This window comes from Pogonomyrmex barbatus, unplaced genomic scaffold, assembly GCF_055798465.1.
Source record: "Pogonomyrmex barbatus isolate J1 unplaced genomic scaffold, ASM5579846v1 scaffold9, whole genome shotgun sequence".
NCBI lineage: Eukaryota > Metazoa > Arthropoda > Insecta > Hymenoptera > Formicidae > Pogonomyrmex > Pogonomyrmex barbatus.
In genome coordinates this window covers 7,824,401-7,843,213 of record NW_028297193.1, presented here as the reverse complement: position 1 = coordinate 7,843,213, position 18,813 = coordinate 7,824,401, and positions in this window count along the sequence as shown.

The following is an 18,813-nucleotide window of genomic DNA, read 5'->3' as shown; positions in this document are numbered from 1 at the left end:
ATGGATTGTCTTTTTTTATTTAAATGTTCCTTCCGCGACTCCAGAAATCGATATGTTTGAGGATGGCTTTCGAGTCATAATTTGCCTGCAAAAACTCTTCGTAATGAAATTTAGTTGGGAGCCACTATCCAAGGCGCTATAACCATGAAGTTCTCCCTTATTGTCGTACATATGAAGGATAGTAGTTGAAAGAAAAATCCTAGCGCTATCAACTTGAGTACATTGAATGATCACAGGTGATGGAGAAGTTGATGAAGCTGAGCTCACTGGCTTGGATTGGTGTGCTATCTAACTAAATTTCGTTCTTTGCACCTTTCTTGATGAATTAAAATGTAAAAGAGTATTGTGCTTCCTTCCGCACCTTTGACAAAAACCAAATGGACAATACCTTGTTTGAGGCCCTTTCGTCCTTAAGCAATTGATGCATAGATGAGCATTTTTTACAATCTCAAAACACCTTTCAACAGGAAGTTTGCGAAACGAATCACATTGAAATATAAAGTAATTATTTTTACAACGAATACAAGATTGATTCAACATAGTGTGTATTAGAATTCTTGGCCTTCTAAGAACTATCCGATGCATTGGAACTCAAACGTATTACCGATAATTTATTGAAAATCGCTTCTAATGTTTGACATCGCTTAGATAAGAAATCCGTAAGTTGTTTAAATGTAGAAGATCTATTACTAGATTTTGAGAGGTTGAACATAATATTTCTTTTAACGCCATATACTCCTAACGAGCAAAGATGTGAGACACATTTTCAGGAGAATACTCGTAATTTTGAGGGTCGTTTCATAGTTAAGTTGCTTATAAACAATAAAAAATTCTAAAGTTTAGGATTCAAGAGAAATTGCGAGACGTCGTTTCTTCAATCTGAAAAAACGTTTAATTGCACAACCAGACGTTTACTCAACCAGATATTTACTCAACCAGACGTTTACACAATGTCGAAATTTTATGCAAGAGTATATTGATTTAAATCACATGCGTGAGATTAGAAAGCCTATAACGACAGAACTTCTTATTATCTGCCTCATCACTCGGTTATCAAAGAAACCAATACTACTACTAAACTAAGAGTTTTTGACGCTTCATGCAAAACCATGTTGGGATTATCATTGAATGACTTATTATTAGTTGAACCAACTATTCAAGAAGACTTATTTTCTATCTTATGTTACGTCCAGCCCGAGATAAATATTTTTTTGAAAATGGATGGGGCTAGGAAGGACGCTCCAAATACCCTCTCGCAGATGGGCGCGTTGAGGCGTCCCTACGAGTCGGACACACTGTGCAGAGTCACGAGTGCGAGTCAACGTCTTGAAAAAGACGCTATGACTTCGACTGCGTGACGTGCGTCCGTCGATCCGTAATTTAGGCAAGAGAATTTAATCTCTTTTGCCAGGAACAGGACCATGTGCGAATCTTGGGATAACGGGGAATGAAAGAGGGAGAAAATAACTAAAATAATTTAAATAATTTAATATATATAATAAATATAATATATTTTATTATATTTCGATAAATAATTTAAATTTTACATGTAATTAATAATTTAAAAACGATTACAAGTTTAACTAACTACAAGATCCGTGTCATTATTTCTTTAAGTACATTTACTGAAGGTATATTTATATTTGATAAAAAATAAAAAAAAGGTGTTACGTACAGAAATTCATATAATATAAATATTCTAAAAATTGACGGATGTATTATTTAATTTCCGTGTACAAATTCGATTATATTTGTATGTTTGTCTACATTCTAATTATTCTTATCTTACGTAGTTTAGTATATTTAATCTATATTTGATATTTTTATTCTATGTTGTCAATCTATTTAAATCTATATTTAGTTATCTATGTGTGATTATTTCGGAGAGGAGGTCGGATTTCTGATGGTGAGGATTAAGGGAGGAGGGGAAGGAATCCGGAGTTCGCAGAACTCGTCCAAGGATTTCTTAGTGCGGAAATCTGGATATTGAAAATTAGTGTCATGACGCTCTGGGAAGAGTGCGCTGAAATCTGGGGGTGACCCAGATTCGGATGGTCTAATCGGGGAATAGGACAGAGGAGATATGCACAAATAATAGGGTCTCCTGCTGGAACAACTCGTTGTTTCTTCAGCATGTGTAAAAACCTCGGATGTCCTAGGGGTAGTTGGCTGATCGACGAGCTCGCTTGTTGCGACAATAACGGAGCTTCTTCAGGGCTCGCCTCCATCTCTGAGCGTCGGAAAGAGAGGATGATGCAGATTTCACTAGAAGAAATGGATTTGGAATATGAAAGAAATGTCATTGGTCGTAAACCTTAAGGCTATCTCTGAAATATTTTAGGAAACCGAGAGATCCGACAGAGGAGAGAAATTAAGAAGGGAAATTGAAGAAGGGAAAAAAAAGAATAGATTTCCCGAATTATTCGGTGGCCATGAACCTGCTGAGTGTTCCACAACGCATAGGGAATCAGTGAGGTTCGACGGCCGAAACAAACAGAGAAGAAGCAGATCTTGCCGAATTATTCGGCAGCCATGAACCTGCCAGGTTGTCCTAGTATTCCTTGGGCTACAGTATTAAGTACTGCAGGCCGTTCTGCTGGAAACATTATATGATCCCGAAGATCCTGTAAATCCTTTTCCGTGTATATCCCGCTTGTGGCGAATGCTCCAGGATTAATATACTTCCAAGTTAATTTGGTGGTTGGTTTTATAATGGTTGGGGGTAGTGATTCGATTGGTTTAGATGTGAATTTGTACCACGAATCTCCTAGTAGATACATGGCGAATGCGAGTTTATTACAATTTATCTCAGTTCCTTGTTGTAGTAGAATGTGTGTCTGAGGGGTTAAAAATTGTGTTTGGTTGTTTCGTATTACTTGTAACTGATCGTAGCATTTGTCAGTTTGAGCAATTTTTATTTCAACTGGTACGCACTTTATTATGTGTATTACCTCTCCGGCTTGTAGGGCCATATATCCCTCCCCTTCATTAGATAGTAGGCGAAAACATCTGGTGACTGAGTAGCTAAGGCATTTTTTAACATTTTTTGCTCGAGGTTATATTGCTGCAGGAGAACATTTCAGTATAACTGGCTCATTTGTGTACGGACATGCCTCTCTACGTATACAAATTTGGAATTTACATAGGTGAATATATCGAGATTATAAGCGCGATTTTCCGTTTTTTTGAAAACTTTATTATCAGGGGTTATTACAAAAATGAATAATTTGGGATGTTCTGTTCGGGTAAGCGTATATCCGCATTTTGAAATAGTTCCCTTGCTGGTTAAGGCGAAAACCATGTCATCCGCAACCAGGGAATAAATTTCTATGGGTTGATCGTCCAGTTGGTCGATTATTTTTCCTGCGACTCCTTCATATAATAAGCCATAATTACTAAGTTAACAATCTTCGGATAATGCATTCCAGAATGTAGCTCCTCCTTTTAGATCGATACACTGAGTAACCGTGAGTTCACAGGTTACTCCTGAACGGAGTATAATCCTATTGGTATCTACTTTTACTTTGGCTGTATAATCTTGTAAGGTGATCTTTATAGTCGCGAAGACGGTGACGTCTGTCCATGTTCCATAAGGGTCTGAATACGTCCCCCCATGACATGTTCCGTCGGCATCTAATTGTCCCGCCAACGTTACAGGCCTGGTGATCGTTTGGTTAGGAAGAATGCCTGTAATAAGCGTTGCTCCTAGGTGGTAGTGACCAAACACATGCATATTTATGCATGCTCCTTGGGATATTTCCTGTATGTATGAATATTTGCCATTGGGAACATCCATAGAGTGAGAGAACATCCCACATTTTCTGATTAGTCTATCAATCTCGATTTTACATTGATACCTTTATGCTTTTAAATTCATTAACTTTTTTTCAATTCATTTACTTGAAGTAATTGCAGATAAACTCGGGCCTTCTTTAGAGTCTGCGGCGGAATGTCGCATTCTTCGATGTTCAAGATCGATAATGTAGTTAAATTGGCCTGCGGTGATCCACAGTCATAGCCTATTATTCCATGAGCTTTCCGAATCCAAATAAATGTTATCATTATAGCGATCCTTCCGATCATCTGAAAATTTAATTATTCGAGGTTAGCTTGATATGAGAAATCCTTAAACGATTGAGATGAACTACGCGACTGTTTTTCTTAATTTTAATTCTAACGTTATTTCGATTTAATATTTCTAAGACTTCATGCAGGCCTGTGTATTGGTCTCCAAATTTTCCTGGTTTGGGCCCTTTCTGCAAGAATACGTAATCTCCTGGTTTGAAAGTTTGTGGCTTAATCTTCTTGTCATAATATTTCTTTGATTTGATTTTTGCTTCGACAATATTTTCGCGAGCATTTGCTTGTATGGTGTGAAGCTGAGTAACTAGATTTATTAAATATTTATCATAAGCCATATTTGCCAGTTTATCTTCTGGAGCTAAAGGTTCGCTAGACGGTATTCTTGCTATTTTCCCAAAAACTAATTCGTATGGGGTATGTTTAGTTGCTTCGTGTACACTGGTGTTATAGTTGAATGTAGCGAGACCGATCCACCTATCCCACTATTTTCCTTCAGTGGCATATTGTTTGAAATATTCACCAAGTGCATGATGGGATCTTTCTAACGAACCATTGGATTGCGGATGAAAGGCAGTAGTGCACAGTTTGCGAATCTTGAATATTTTAGCGAGTTTTTTCATTAGATCGCTAAGGAAGTTTCTTCCTTGATCAGTCAATATTGCTTTTGGTGCTCCTAGTATACAAATAAATTTATCAACAAATGCTTCCATAATTGTCTCAGAGGTTTGATTTGGCGGTATTGCCATGCAAAACTTAGTCAGTTAATCCTGCAAGGTTAGAATATATTCGTTTCCTTGTTCGGTCTTAGGTAACGGACCTACAATATCCATGGCTACCTTATCAAAGGCGGATCCTGGTGTATCAGTAATGATCATGGGCTGTTTAGTTTTGACTCGTACTAATTTTTTTAATTGGCATTGCAAGCATTGTTGTATGTATTTTTGCACATCTGATTTTAAGTCTTCCCGATAATAGTTGTGTTTAATTCTATTGTATGTTTTGGTAACACCTCGGTGTCCTCCTGTGGGCGCACAGTGTATCTCACTGATTATACTTGGGCGGAGATCTTTTGGGGGATATTTTATTAATCCATTGCAAATAATTATTTTAGTATACGCGTCAACGAAGATTAATTGTATCTGTGTTTTAATATTACTCCATGGTATATTCTGGATAAGTTCAGTTTTGGCTATACTAACAGTTTCCAGTTTTAATTCGTCTGCCATTTTACGCAGGTCTTTCAAAGCTGATGTTATTTGTATTAAGGTCATTGTTGGTCCTTCTCATTGTCCTTCGCTAATCGTTAAAACCAGGTGATAATAGTTCCTATACTTTATAGCTCGAGTTTTTTCTAAAATAAGATCCTTTAATCTAGGTAATTCGTTTCGTTCGAACAATTTTTGTGAACCTGAGTCTAAAGGTTTTCCGTTGATGTCGACAAAATAGGCTATATTATCCTTACGTAAGAATAGCAATTCTCGGGAATCGATGATATTGCTTTTTAATGCCTGATTTTCAATAATGACGGGTTTAGTTTTCCTTAAGTCATTTTCTTCATTCTTTTCATTATCCTCTTCTTCGTCTTCTTCTTTTTTTTCTTCTTTTTTTTCTTCTTCTTCTTCGCTATTTTCTCTACACTTTGTATGTTCATTCGCTAAGTCTGTTACCTCCATAGTTTCGGGATTGATTAGAGAATATGTTTGCAATCTTTTCAGGTGATCATCCTTTTCTTTTATTGTTTGGCTTCTGTGACGTCCTGGGAGGTCCTGATAGATCGGACGGAGCCGAAATCAACAGATCCTCGATAGCTACACTCACACGTTATTTGTGAGATTCTTTTCCATGCGGTTAAGAGAATAAAACCTCAGGATTAGATACTGCGAAGGAAGTGGATAACAGGAATGTCGAAATGACTTTTATTTTCAGAAAAGAGTTTTCGATTTTGGGAATGAGGAATAATATAATATCACACTTGTGGTATTTGAATCGGAATTTATTGACTGTTATAAATGATATATATATATATATATATATATGTGTATATATATATTTAGCGAGTGCGAGTGGAAGTACAAGTGCAAAAATGTACGTGCGCGTACAAGTGCGAATGCGAATGCGAATAAAATGCAAATATGTAAATGTCCGTGGATGTGGAAACGTAAGTGCGAAATGGGAAAATGCGCAAAGGTATTGTCGCTTGAGGTTTTTATATATTGCCAAAACATGGAAGTAGGGGTGACCTAAATTTCAATGTTATGATTCTACAGGTCTGAATAAAGCCTATTGTTAGTCTACTTTCATTATGAGTCAGCTGTGATTCACGCATTTAAGACCTTCTAGTTGTTCTTGACATAGTTTTCTATTGGTCGACTTAGCCTACATTTGCTATGAGTCAGCGATGACTCGTGGTACTAAAATATTATGGCGGCCTTGACATTTAACGTTGGCCTACTTTCGCTTATAAACTGACCATGAGTCACACTTGTGACTAAATATTATGGCGGCCTTGACATTTAACGTTGGCTTATTTTCGCTTACAAACTGATCATGAGTCACACTTGTGACTAAATATTATGGCGGCCTATTTTTGTTTTCAAAGAGTTATACTTCGTTATAATAATTCCTTTGTTATAATTAACAAACATATAGTTTGCTTGAATTTAAGCTTTTATAATAAATATTAATCATCGCAATATCGTTTTAGATATACTTTACACTTTTTATAATAATAATGATTACATCGTACAATTAGTATATCTAAAATATATCAGTATAACTCTTTTTACATTTGTAATACATTATTTATTAAATGTTTTCAGATACAAAATGGTTCTGATTGTGATTGATTGAATCATTAGGATAGTTTTCCATGCATATTAATATTCAAGATTTTTGTCATAGCCATAGGATTAGTGTTAATGAAAAAAGGGAAGTAACAATTATAAATATAAGTCTAGGATGAAGGTTTCTAGAAGTTGAACTGGTTTATATACGGAGATTTGCCTGCTGAACTGATTTGAGTTTTTGAGGTAAGTGTATGTAAGGAAGTTTATAATTGTTTAAATATCTTCTAAACAGTGCGAGTTAGGTAGGTATGTGTAATGAAGTTGCAGGATTTCCTATGTGTTGTCCAAATCTTTCATAATAATTATTTGTTAATATAATAATTTATTTATTTATAAATTTTATTAAACGAAATTTAAATCGTAGAATTTCTTTTCTGAGATAAAATATGTTTTTATCCGGGTTGTTTATATAATTTCATAAAGAAAACTATATCTTATAAGGAAAATGTACGTGTAATGTACGTATATATGTATATATGTGTGTGTGCTTTCATATACCCTTAATTTTGTTTATATCTTGAGAATTAAGAATCGTAGCCACAAACTGTATTTATGTTTTCGAAAGGATTTTCGATGAAGAATGTATTTATACAGGGAAAATATATCCATATAAGGACATCAACAAAATTTATCCTTGAAATAAGGATATGTATCAGATGAACCGTTGAATAAATATTTTGTCGTGGATTTTGTTATATTGTGAGTCATATTGTCATTATGACTTTTATTCCTTATTCATATCCTTTCTATTGTTATTAATTTTGTTATTAACTTTTATATTTATTATTAAAATGGAACAAAAATGAAAGGTTTGATATACAAGGGTTTCTTAGTTTCTGAAGTTATATTTGACGATATAAATATAATTATATGATTTTGTTTATTAATTGTTAATAAAGATATTACAATGTACCGATAATTGTTTTGTTATAGTTTTCGTGCATTACGTGGGCGAGGTTATATTTCCTACATTTGTTTTTTATTCATTATTTACTATTTGTTGAGATTTTGTTGTTAATGTTGAAATGCTTAGATAAGGATGCGATATTAAGCTCTATTTTCTTTGTTACTTTACTGAACAGTCTGGAAAAGTGATTTCAGTATGTTCTGTTTTTTGTTAGTGAGGTTCTAGGGAAAATTTACTAGGAACATTAAGGCTGTAGTAGTGCCAAGGTAAGGTTGTGATAAGGAGCGGCCATTTTGTATAAATCTTTAAATAATTTTAAGCGATATATTCTTTTTATTATATGTATAAAAAGGTTTTACTGTGCTATCTCCTGATACAGTCAGTCATAAATAATTCTAAATTTTTGAAAAATTTACATTGAACATGATTAGAGATACTCTTGGCGCTGGGACGTGACACTTCTTGTTTGCATTCTACGAAGTGCAGGCGGATTATGACTTAATGCCTTCTCTATGATTTGATTTTTTGTCGGTTCGTTTAATTCTTCTTGGGTGAACGGTATGGAATCCACGTTTTCTTTGAAAGGATTGTCGATATTTGCCATTTCGGATTGTTCGTGTCCGATAAATATAATTCGAAATCTTCGTCCTCTTCCATTTCTTCTTCCTCTTCAGATTCTTCCAACAATTTGGAAATTACGTCTGCATCTTCTGGTTTATTAGAATTTAAAATTTTCCTATTGATAATGATTTTGCAATCTATTTCTACTGGATTCCTTGATAATGCATCGGCATTTACGTTAGTTTTTTCAGCTTTATATACGACGTAATCATATTCCGCCAGTTTCAATCTCCAACGAAGTTCTCATATTCGCATCTTGTGCATTCTTAAACCATAGTAAAGGCTTATGATCAGTAACTAAGTAAATTTTTGTCCATAAAGATAGTCGAAAATGTTTAACACAATAAACTATTGCTAATGCTTCCTTTTCATAAGTATCGTATTTTAATTCATTGTCTGTTAAGGTCCATGATGCATACGCGATTGGACGATCTTTATTTATTTCCCCTTGCGATAGAATTCCTCCTACGGCTATGAAGCGTCGGTTGTTGAAATAAACGGTTTTGAGAAATCGGGATATTGCAAGATGGGTTCTTCGCATAGTTTCTGCTTCAAAGTTTTAAATGATTCTTCCTGAACAGATGTCCAGTCAAATGGTATGTCATTTTTTAACAGATTTGTTAATGATTTAGTGAGCTTCGAGAAGTTTGGGATGAATCGTCTATAATATCCTACTAATCCGAGAAATTGTTTGATATTTTTAGACGTTTTTGGTCTAGGAAACTGTTGCATTGCTTCCAATTTTTTGGTCTGGTTTAATTCCGTTTTTGCTGATCACGTGTCCTAAATACGTTACTTCAGTTTTTAAAAATTCGCATTTATCTGGCTGTAATTTTAAGTTTGCTTCGCGTAATCTGTTTATTAAATTATTATACTTCCTTTCATGTTCCTCTAGTGAGGAGGCATATATAACGATCATCCATATAAACGAATAATTCTTTCCCCTATAATTCGATTAGCACCAGATCCATTAGACGTTGAAAAGTGGCAGGTGCGTTTTTTAGACCGAAGGGCATTCTATCGAATTCATAATGCCCGAAAGGAGCCCGAAAATAGTAAAAACTATTTTATGGCTATCTAAAGGATCCATTTTGATCTGGTGAAATCCAGAGGCTAAATCGCAAACTGAGAAATATTGCGCTCCTTCCAAATGATCAATGATATCTACAATATTCGGTAAAGGGTAGTCATCTCCAATGATCTTATCGTTCAATGCTCGAAAATCCAAAACCATTCTCCAGCGTTTGTTTCCCTTTGAATTTTCCTTTTTTGTCACTATCCATATAGGAATGTTATACGGAGATTGAGATGGCTTTACTATTCCAATTTCCAACAATTCTCCTACCTGCCTGTTTATCTCCTCTTTATGAACTTGTGAAAATCTGTACTGTTGTGTACTTATTGGCAGATTATCTATGGTTGGTATCTGGTGTTGCAATACATGAGTAGCAATTAATTTTTTGCCAGGTATGTGGAATCTGTCCTGACTGATTTTTATAAGTTTTATTACCTTTTCCTTTTCTTGTTCATTTAAGTGCTCCAATTGCAAGGATTCTATAATTTCAGTAAGCCGATTCCTTGCGTCCTCCTTTGATATTACTAAGCATTCGTGGAGATTATCGGTTAAGGTAACGAGTGATAATCCTTGTGTGAATTTGTCTTTATGTTTTAATTTATGCTTGTGTATACATTTATCAAATATTTCTTGAGACTGATTTTGTTTTGATGAAAAAATTCTAGAAGACGGTTTTTTATCTTTCATTTTGCAGTTATTAATTAAGTTTGTAACAGAACATGTGTCTCTTGTTTATCCGCTTAATTAAATTCTAATAACTGATACCCAAAAGAGAAGAATCGTGCAATCGTCACGACGCAACACTTAATACGTTTCCGTTTACATTTAAATATGCAATGACTGCCGATATTATCAAGATGTGTAGGTAAATTTGTATTGATGAATCCCAATCTCTTCAACACATTTTTTGGCGTGAATCGTTGCAAGGAGATAGAGACGAGTAAAAAATATTCGAACTTTTGACCCTTACATATGATAAAACTCCAGCCTCATTTTTGGCTATCAGAACGATACGAAAGTTGGCGGAAGATAATTCAGAGTCATTTTCTATGGGTTCGAAAATAGTATTACACGATTTTTATGTTGATGACCTGATCACAGGTGCATCTTCGTTACGGGAAGTCGCAGAAATTAAAGTACAAACGATTGAATTACTCGCTAACGGTGGATTTGAGTTAACAAAATGATCATCCAATTATCTTTCCCTTTGAAATATGAAGTGTACTTACAAGAAGAAGCTTAACTTATAATCAGCTGTCGATTATAGCAGTGAAACAAGAGCTTTTAGCATAGTCTGGAATTGTGAATTGGACATTTTTCAAGTTTAGAAAATCAAACTACGCAAAACATGGCTTTTCCTCGGCAAGCAGAATCTTGGTTGCTAAAGTCTTTGCTAATATGAAATAAATTCAATTAATTATATTAATATAAATTCAATTAATTATATATACCAACTACGTGCCGCTTTGGTTTAGCAGATTTTCAACGTAGGCTCTATAATAATTCGATGATTAATATTATTGATATCGATTAAAATCCCTTTTATTATCCTTCCCACCAGAAATATATATTGCGAAAAATATCACCTCAGCCAAAGATCGAATCTGGATCACCTAGAACTTGCTTTCCGGGCAGGCATCTTATCCACTTATCCGCATAGACCATTGAGGCTATGATAATATTTATTGCAATATTCAGATAAGTCAAACATCTTTTTCAGCCGACGTGCAAATAAACAATATATAGATATAGGTCGAGTACATGTTAATTAACAATTATTTCCTCGGCAAGCAGGATCTTGGTTGCTAAAGTCTTTGCTAATATGAAATAAATTCAATTAATTATATTATCAACTACGTGCCGCTTTGGTTTAGCAGATTTTCAGCATAGTGGCTCTATAATAATTCGATGATTAATATTACTAACAACGCGAAACAAGCAACCAAGATTCTGCTTGTCGAGGAAATGCCATGTTTCGCGTTGTAATTTGTTAATTAACATGTATTCTATATTTATGTATTATTTAGGAAATCAACCATTGGAAAAATCTACAAAACGTAGTATATTATTCAGAATAGCTTTGATCTTTGACTTTTTAGGATTACTCGGACTATCTATTATAAGATTTTAATGCAGGAGTTGTGGCATGATAAAATCGATTGGGATGAATCCATATTCAGTGAGTTGCATACGCTTTGGAAAGAATACATAATTGGAATTGCAAATTATCAGTAACAATGAAATATCATGTAAGATAATTACAGTTGAGAAAATCAAGGTAAATAGAAATTCACGGTTTTGCTGATACTAGTCAACGGGCCTACGGAGCCTATATTTATCTTCGATCGATTCCTATTAATGGTCAACCTGAGAGCTACTTGTTGTGCTCTAAGTCACTGGTAGCATCATTGAAGACACTGTCGATTCTACGCCTTGAACTTTATGATGCGCTATTATTAGCTCAGCTCACAAAGAAGATATCGGAATGAACCTTTTACAGTTGACTCCATTTATTTATGGTCTGATTCAAATTGTACTATATTGGTTACGATCATGTAGTCGTCAATGGACGACGTTTGTATCAAATCACGAAGATACAGCGAATCACGAATATTAATAGCTGGCGGTATGTTCCTGGTCAAAATTCTGCTAATTCATTTTCTAGAGGTATTATGCCGGACTCGTTACATAAATTAAAAATTTGATGGCATGGACCTCATTGGCTAAGATTAGATATAACTCAATGGCCTTCTGAGAATTTTGCTACATCGGATATAGAGTTGCCTGAGCTAAGAGCTAATATTATATTATATATAATTATTATATATAATTGAATTAAATATTGAACCGCCATATGATATCTTTTATCCTTATTCGAAATTCACTTGACTTGTTCATGTCATTGCCTTTTGCAACAGATTTATAAAGAACTGGATTAAAGATAGGAATAATTTGCACTTGAATAATAAAAGTGTTAGGCCATTGTCTACTGAAGAATTGGAGCAATCAAAGTTGACACTAGTAAGGAATGTACAACGCGAGTCTTTTAAAGCCGAATTACGCTCGATCAAAAACACAACATATAAATAAAAACAGTAGCATTTTAAGATTGAATCCATTCATTGATGCGCACGGCATTTTAAGAGTTGGAGGTCGATTGAGTCCCGCTAATGTATCCTATGAACATAAGCACCCGATTTTATTACCTGGAGGACATCCCTTTACACGATTAATTGTGACATACGAACACGAACACCATTTACATACCGATGCACAAGCGACATTGGCGGCCGTCAACGTTATTAGCCGACATTAGCTTGAAATATTGTACGGAGCATAATAAAAAAATGCGTAGTTTGTCCTTTAAAAGGAGCTCAACTTTGATGGCGGATTTATCACGACCGCGGGTGAACACGGTAAAATATGCGTTTCAACATTGCGGTGTTAATTACGCGGAGCCTTTCTGGTACAAGGAAGGACAACGAAAAAATAGTAGGGAAATAAAATGTTATATAACGCTGTTCATTTGTCTCGCAACTAAGGCTGTGCATATTGAATTGGCAGCGGATCTGTCTTTAGAAACTTATCTAAATGTCTTCAACCATTTCATCTCTAGAAAAGAACATTGTACCGATATGTACTCGGATAATGGTTTGAACTTTGTTGGAGCATGGCATGAACTCTACAAATTGCATAATATGCTTTGTAATGATGAGATTGTCAAACAGAAGATTATTAGTTTCATGACCTCAGAAGGAATAAAATGGCATCCGTCTAGAATTCCGTATATGGGCGGTATATGAGAGGCGGCTCAATTTTGCATCAAAAATGCAAAATTTCATTTGAGGCGCATAATCAACAGAGCAGTGTTGAGATATGATGCTGTTCACACTATTAGTTCAGCTTGAAGCAGTCTTGAATTCGAGATCGCTCACCCCTTTATCAAGTGATCTCACTAACTTGAACGCTCTTACGCCAGGGCATTTCTTAATTGGATGCCTAATTATGATGAATCCGGAGCCTAATTTGGAAGAATATGTCGATCAATAGACTATTAAGATGGCAACGCGTTGAACAATTGAAGCAACATTTTTGGCGGTGTTGGCACAGGGAATATCTTCATAATTGTCAGTCTCCTGTTAAGTGGAATATAACTGAGTCTCTTAAGTTTAGGCAGATGGTAGTTTTGTATGAAGACAATTCCCCCCCGCCATTATATTGGAGTTTAGCTCGTGTGGAGGAAGTTCATCCTGGTCAAGACGGTTGTTTGTGTGGTGTCAGTGCGTACTTCCAAAGGAATCTATAAAAGGCCCATTACGAAACTTTGCGTTTTACCTATTGAGCAATAACTATAATGTATTTAATTTGAGTTAACTTGCACGACGGATAAATTTATTCATGTATTGGGTTGTCGGAAAAGTCATGATGCATTTTTGTAACAGATGGCGCTAGTTCATTTTTAGAAGTACTAGAATTATTTGCATCTATGTTATTGTTGTCATTTAATAGTTGACAGTTCTAGTTCTAGTTTCATTATACAAAAAATTAAGCGATTTTGTTGAGTTTTGGAGATTTTACAAGTTGAAAATAGAAGACCAAACTATGCATTTTCACCATATATTACTGTTTTACTTCTATAAAGGGAAGAACGCGTCAAACTTGTGAAAAGTTGCGTAAAGTTTACGGTGACAATGCTCTATAAGAATGTAAGTGCCAACGATAGTTCACGGAAATTCCGTGCTGGTGATTTTGATTTCAATGACGTTCCTCGGTCAGGGAGGTCCGAGGTTGATGATGACAAAATAAAGGTTGTTTATCGAGTCAAACCTACATTACACGACACGAAAAATTGCAGAAACATTGAACATCCATCATTCAAGCGTTCACGACCACCTGAAGAAGCCGGGATACGTAAGCAAGCTCGATATTTAGGTTCCTCATGAACTCAAAGAAGTTCATTTGACGGCGCGTATAAATGTCTGCGATATACTCATTAAACGGAGGAAAAAGATCCTTTTTTGAAGCGACTAATAACTGGTGATGAGAAGTGGATTGTTTACAACATTGTGATGCGCAAACGGTCTTGGTCCCGACGTGATGATTCGCCTCAAACGACATCAAAAGCAAATATTTATCAGAGGAAGGATTATGTTCTCAGTGTGGTGAGATTTTAAAAATGTCGTGTTTTTCGAGCTCCTACCAAGGAACCAAATAATTCGAATGTGTACTGTCGGCAATTGGACAGTTTGAACGAATTCATCATCCAGAACCGTTCAGAACTTGTTAATTGTAAAGGAGTTGTTCTGACAACGCGAGACCACTCACAAGTTTGACTAGCCATCAAAAATTATTAGAATTTGGATGGGATCTGTTGCCACACCCATCATACTCACCTGACCTTGCGCCGTTAGGCTCTACTTGTTTCGCTTTCTTCAAAACTCCTTGCATGGTATAACATTTAATTCAGATGAGGCTGTAAATCAGCATCTTGTTCAGTTTTTTGCCGATAAAGATAGGACCTTCTATGAACGAAGAATTATGAAACTTATTGAAAAATAGCAAAAGTTATTGAACAAAACGGGCAATATATCATTGATTGATCTTTATATAAATAAATGACCTTTGAAAAACATAGAAAAATTCATCATGACTTTTCCGACAATCCATATATATATTATAAAATATATTATATAATAATATATTAAAAAAGATGTAATTACTGAAAGCCGATGCTTTCAAGGGAGATGGTATATGTTATTCATTAAATTATAAATAATAAATTTAAATTATCCGCGCTTTTATGTTGCTCAATTACGTTCACTAGATTAATTTCTGTAGCGCCATCTATTGTAAGAGCACTATTTTTATTTTGTGTGTGCAGTATATGCGTGAGCAGAGAAAGAAAAGTTCAGTTAAATTTAGAAACTCGTAGCGTTCACCAGTTTTAGTTTCGTTTTTGCATATCCCTTGAAATAAAGGCATAATATCACAGTACATCATTGTCATTATTGTTTTTTATATATAAGGATAGAAATAGCGTGCACATGTGCATACGACACAAGTCGTAAGGAAGAACCCGAGAGAGCCTTTGTTTTTCTTAATAGATGGAATAAGTTTTTAAAAATTTCATCTCTCGTTCCACCCTGATTTTGACTCATTGGTGTATTCGCCAGCGGCTGCTAATCCAAACTTCTGATTGGTGTTTTCTTAGTTATACTCTGGTTTCGGAGATGTTGGTCTCGAACAATCTCAGTGACCTCCACGTTTCTTACGCGACGGCAAATTTCATTTTATTAGCAGGATGCTAGGGCGGACATACGAGGATAGTCTGAAAAGTTTTGAGCCTTAACATGAAGATGACATTACTCGTCAAAATCATTCTACAATAGTATATGCTTTGAAAGATTTTTGTAAAAATTTCAGCCATTTTGGACGCTCAGTTGTTGTTTGACAGTTTGTGTCAGTCGATGTCAATGTTTTTGTAAAAATGGAAAAAATTGAATATCGTGCCGTGATTAAATTCTTACATTTGAAAGGCAATACGCCTGCGCAAATTAAAATCGAGTTGGACGCTGTTTACGAGGACTCTGCCCCATCATTTGCCACTGTAAAAAGATGGGCAGCTGAATTTAAACGTGGTCGTACCAGCTTGGCTAATGATGAGCGTTCGGGATGGCCAAAAACTGCGACCACCGTTGATAACAAGTTTATTTATATATATATGTATATATATATATATATATATATATATATATACATATATATAAGTTAATATTATATATATATATATTTATATATATATTTATATTTATTTTATATATTGCATAAATGTCTATGCATAATTCCGTAGCGAAATTCCGACAGAATGTTCGCAGTTGTTTTTCCGTTCGCACATGTGTCAAACATATGAAGTGTCGTACATTAAGTGAAAGCTGAAATTTGTACCGACATTTTAAGAAAGTATTCATCGAGATCCGTGACGTATATGAAGTTTAATTATATTTTAAACATAGAAGGAAAAAACGTGTGAAGGAATTTTCGATGTATTTCGCTTTTTTATTTCCGAAAAGACAAAAACGCGTCGCAAACTCACAAAAAGATATGCGTCGTGTACGGAGAGAATGCCGTAAGCGAAAGTATGTGTCGGAAATAGTTTACGAAATTTCGTTGCGAGATTTTGATCTCCAAGATGTTCCTCGCTTTGGTCGGCCAGTCACTACTGATGTCGATCAAATCAAAACTTTAATCGACTCCAACCGGCATTTGACGACTACAGAGATTGGACATAATTTCAACATTGATCAATCAACTGTTTCGAGACATTTACGGAAGCTTGGGATGATAAATAAGCTTGATATTTGGGTGCACGAATTGAGCGAAAAGAATTTAATGAATTTCAGTTTGCGATTCGCTGTTTAAACACCATCAAAACGAATCATTTTTAAAGCGGATGATCACTGGCGATGAAAAGTGGATTGTCTATAACAATATCAATCAAAAAAGATCATGATCGAAGCACTCAGAGGCTGCTCAGACGATCGCAAAGGCTTACATCCGAAGAAGATCATGCTCAGTATCTGGTGGGATTGGAAAGGAATCGTCTATTATGAACTGCTGCTACTCAACAAAACGATTGATTCGACCAAGTACTGCTCACAACTATCCAAATTAAAGCGAGTAATCGATCAGAACCGGTCCGAATTGGCGAACAGAAAAGGCGTTGTGTTATCCTGATAACGCTAGACCACACGTTTTTTTGATGACCCGGTAAAAATTATTGCGGCTTGGATGGGATGTTTTGGTGCACCCACCGTAGTCCTTGCACCTTCAGACTATCACTTGTTCTGGGCGTTACAGAACAATTTGAATAACAAAACCTTTAGTTCTCTGGATATTCTTAAAAACCATTTGAATGACTTCTTTGCCCAAAAATCTCAGGACTTCTATGAAAGAAGAATAATGAAGTTCGTGGAGAGATGGCAAAAAATCATTGAACAGAATGGAACATATTTAATTGATTAAAATCGCTTCTTTTGCTAAATATTTTGCGTTTGAAATTTACTCGATTTTCGCTACGAAATTATGCATAGATCCAATATATATTTATATTTATTATATTTATTTATTTTTATTTTTATATATATATATTTATATTTATATTATAAAATATATTTTATAATATAAAATACAAAATTATAGTAATGTCAATAAATAAATATTTTAATCTTAGGTGCACATACTCAAAATATCGAGCATCTTTGGCGTGTAGTTCGATGTAATTCCCAAGATGTGGTACAAGAAAAACACATTTAATTGGTTATTTAGCAGAATTTATTTTTAAAAGAAAATTTAATTTTAATGAAAATTTAATTTAATTTAATTTTAATTGAACAGTTTTTTAAAATAATTGGTAAATTATATTCTCCATTAATAAATATTATTCCTAAAAATTAAACAAATATTCTCTGCTTTAATTCATTAAAAACATAGTTATAGTCATGAATTTATATCTTTTTGTTATTTTCTATACAGTTTTTTAAAATAGTTGGTAAATTATATCCTCCACCAATAAATATTATTCATAAAAATTAAACAAATATTTTCTGCTTTAATTAATTAATTAATTAAAAAAACACTTATAGTAATGAATTTATATCTTTTTATTATTTTTTATATGCATTAAAGTTCAAATCTAACATTTCTTTAAAATATACACTATAACACTATAAACACAGTTACATCATTGTCGTCCAAATTCCTATAAATTTTAAAAAATATTTTATAATTGAATTAATAAATGTCAATAAAGATTAATAAAATTACCTTAGATTACCCCAGATTTAGATAAAAAAATCTATCTTTTTGAATTTTTGTATATGCGTTTCAAAGTAAAAGATAAAATATCGTGTAAAAATTCTTCAGAAATTGCATTTAAATATGAAAAATTAACATATCATACGATTATGACCCGTCAAATTGCGATCCCAAAACATTTTACGAATAAAATTTGGCCATATATTAGCACCACCAACGAAATGTACGTCTTGAACAGCAAGCCAAGGATTAATTTGTTCAATTGTATATCCCATTTTATAATTAATTTATCATTAAACTCATAAATGCATTTTCACTTAAAGCAGAGAATATTTGTTTAATTTTTAATAAGCATGCGTAGAAAAATAGACTATTTAATGAATCGCGCAGTCACATTATATTATTAAATTATCATTTTCTGTTTTACCGATATTAAAAAACTTTAAAATTAAATTTAAAAAAACGGA